This window comes from Callithrix jacchus, chromosome 6 (genome assembly GCF_049354715.1).
Source record: "Callithrix jacchus isolate 240 chromosome 6, calJac240_pri, whole genome shotgun sequence".
NCBI classification, from domain to species: domain Eukaryota; kingdom Metazoa; phylum Chordata; class Mammalia; order Primates; family Cebidae; genus Callithrix; species Callithrix jacchus.
Window position 1 is genome coordinate 42,070,932 of NC_133507.1, and position 3,073 is coordinate 42,074,004.

General features: G+C 40.6%; 1 pseudogene across 1 annotated transcript; it reads left to right on the forward strand.

The window, feature by feature from the left end:
• Positions 1-2,186: 2,186 nt before the first annotated feature.
• LOC103793855 (bublin coiled-coil protein pseudogene) lies at positions 2,187-2,817 on the forward strand (annotated as a pseudogene). Its single transcript, XR_013519306.1, has one exon. The product of XR_013519306.1 is annotated as a bublin coiled-coil protein pseudogene (transcript).
• Positions 2,818-3,073: the final 256 nt, after the last annotated feature.

A 3,073-nucleotide genomic window follows, 5' to 3' on the forward strand; every position in this document is an offset into this window, starting at 1 on the left:
GGCAAACTTGGAGTGGGAAGTCGGTTGTCTAGTTTAAGTTAATCTTAGATTTAAAAGACAAGTAGAAACCAGAAGTTGGTGATTCACTTTACAAATTATATAACATAACTCCTTAAACAAATCTAAAACTTAATATCTTATATGTATTTATAAAACGTTTATATATTTCATATTATTGTGTATAAAATAAAAAATGAGATAAACTGTAAAGCTAAATCTGTGGTATTAATAAAATCAATTCAGATTACTTAATTGACCTCTTCACCGGGGAAAATGTAGTACTGTATCGGTGACCTAGTCCCCCCCAACAGACCCCAGTGTGTGATGCTCCCCCTCCCTGTGTCCATGTGTTCTCATTGTTCAACAACTGCCTGAGTGAGAACATGCAGTGTTTGATTTTCTGTTCTTGTGTCAGTTTGCTGAGAATGATGGTTTCCAGATTCATCATGTCCCTACAAAGGACACAAATTCATCATTTTTATGGCTGCATAGTATTCCATGCTATATATGTGCCACATTTTCCTTGTCCATTATTATATCCACCACATATTAGAATGTTATTTAAAGATGCTCAAAGAAAAGACTAGATTGTAACTAGAGTAAATGTATTTAGAAACACAAGGAAAAATGTATTAATCATGAGCAATATAACCAGAAAGATAAATGCTGACATTGGTCCATCCCAGCAGAGATAAGTAGACATTGTTTACTAGCCTACACTTATTTCTATTGTAGCGATGCTGGTAAAGCCTCAGATCAAATATGTAACTTACTCTGATTCCATGTGCATAAAATCTATTTCTGGTTATTTGTGGGAAAAAACACTCTGACAAGAGGACAGGAGTGTTGGATTATGATGGCTGTTATATTCCTTGCTGTCAAATAACATGCCGGCTTTCTGATTTATACACTGCAATCTCCTGTGAATTTAGTTAATGTGAGTCATCCAATACATCCTTATTGTCAAATAACATGCTGGCTTTCTGATTTATACACTTCAGTCTAGTGTGAATTTAGTTAATGTGAGTCATCCAATACATCCTTATTGTCAAATAACATGCCGGCTTTCTGATTTATACACTGCAATCTCCTGTGAATTTAGTTAATGTGAGTCATCCAATACATCCTTATTGTCAAATAACATGCTGGCTTTCTGATTTATACACTTCAGTCTAGTGTGAATTTAGTTAGTGTGAGTCATCTAACACATCTGACTAATTATAGGGTATTGACAAGATTGAGTTTCTGGCCTTGTAAAGTTGGACCAGAGTAAAGTCATAAATGTCATAATTCTACTCTGTGTGACCTGTTGACCTCTTGGAATTTGACTGTCTGCTTCTGGAACCTCAAAGCTTCAAAAATTCCATAATGAAATTCTGTATTTACAGGAAGAGATTAGCTACAAGCAGATAGTAAATGGGGTCTCCTTCTGCCAATCAAGATATCTCCATGTGATTGACATAAGAACATTATAATTGTACATGTACATCAAGACTTCCCTCTCCACCCTACCAATTCATTTACACAAAAAAAGTCAGAATAAATTACTGTAGTTACAGATTTTTTTATTGTAACGATGCCTTTACAGTAAACAAATATCGTTGGGTTTTCTAAAAGTGAAATCATTTCAAGCATAATGAAGAAAAGGGGAGACAATATGATGTATTTGAAGAAAAGCTTTTAAGATATTAAAACTTCTAATATCTTTTAATATTTTAAAAATATGTAAACTTTAATATTCTGGGTATTGTGTTATGTACCCAGGAATGGACAAACCTGGCACTACACAGCATCATTCTTAGGTGGATGGCAGGAGGGTTCTGTACACCAGGACCAAGAGAAGAATGAGAATCAAAGGATGACTTCAGTAATGACTGGTCAAGGGCACCGGGTAGTCAAAGGAGCATGGAGAGGCAGGATTGGCACAGAATAGATCAGCGGAAAATTCCCCTAATGCACAGTGTAAAGAGAAAAACCTCAGGCTTTGGTATCAGATGAATCTGAGTTCAGTATTAATTCATTCCTAATTGGCTGTATGGTTTCTATATGATCCTCAATTTCCAAATGTGTGAAATGTGAATAGTAATTTCTACTAGGAATATCATGAATATTAAATACCAAAACAATAGTGACTGGCACAGAGTGAGTCCTCAATGATAGATGTTATTAAAAATTTGTTGATCGCCATCCGGCGCCGGCTTTCGGCACGACGATCGCCGCGTTCCATCGTCGCGCGGCCCTTCGGGCGCCCGATCCCGCAATGTCTGGCCCGAACGGGGACCTGGGGATGTCGGTGGAGGCGGGAGCGGAAGGCGAGGATGACGGCTTCGGGGAAGCAGAATACGCCGCCATCAACTCCATGCTGGACCAGATCAACTCCTGTCTGGACCACCTGGAGGAGAAGAATGACCACCTCCACGTCCGCCTCCAGGAGCTGCTGGAGTCCAACTGGCAGACACGCCTGGAGTTCCAGCAGCAACTCGGGGAGGACCCCAGCGATGCCAGCCCCTAGGCTCCAAGAGCCCCTAACCGGGCCCCCACCCTGCCTCCCTGGGCTAGACTCTGGCCTGGGTACTCACCCCCTGGCTTAGACACCTTCTCAGGGGTTGGCCTTCAGGGTCCCTGGGTGGGTCTGCCTGCCTGGTCCACCCTTCTGGCCACTCCCCTTGGCCTATCTGGGCCAGCCCCCACTGCCTGGCATTCCCTCCTGGGGCCAAGAGTGGGCCTGCAACCCACCCACTTGCCTGCCCACCCAACTCCTGGGCACTCCCCACTCTGCCCAGGCCTTGAGTGTCCAAATTAAACGGGTCTCCCACACACACACACAAAAATTTGTTGATCACACATACTTTGTTTAAAGGAAAGTTCATCTAAAAGATAAAGAGCCAAATTTGTTATGCTCAATATTCATTTATTTAGCATTTTTATATGCTAAAAAGAGCTTTAAAATATTTCCCTTAAGTATAATTTTCTTTTACTTACTACCAAAATCATTCTAATAACTTCATTTCTCTATAATTCTCTAAGGACTGAATCATTCTGTCACATATATTCACTTTCATCCATTCTTAGG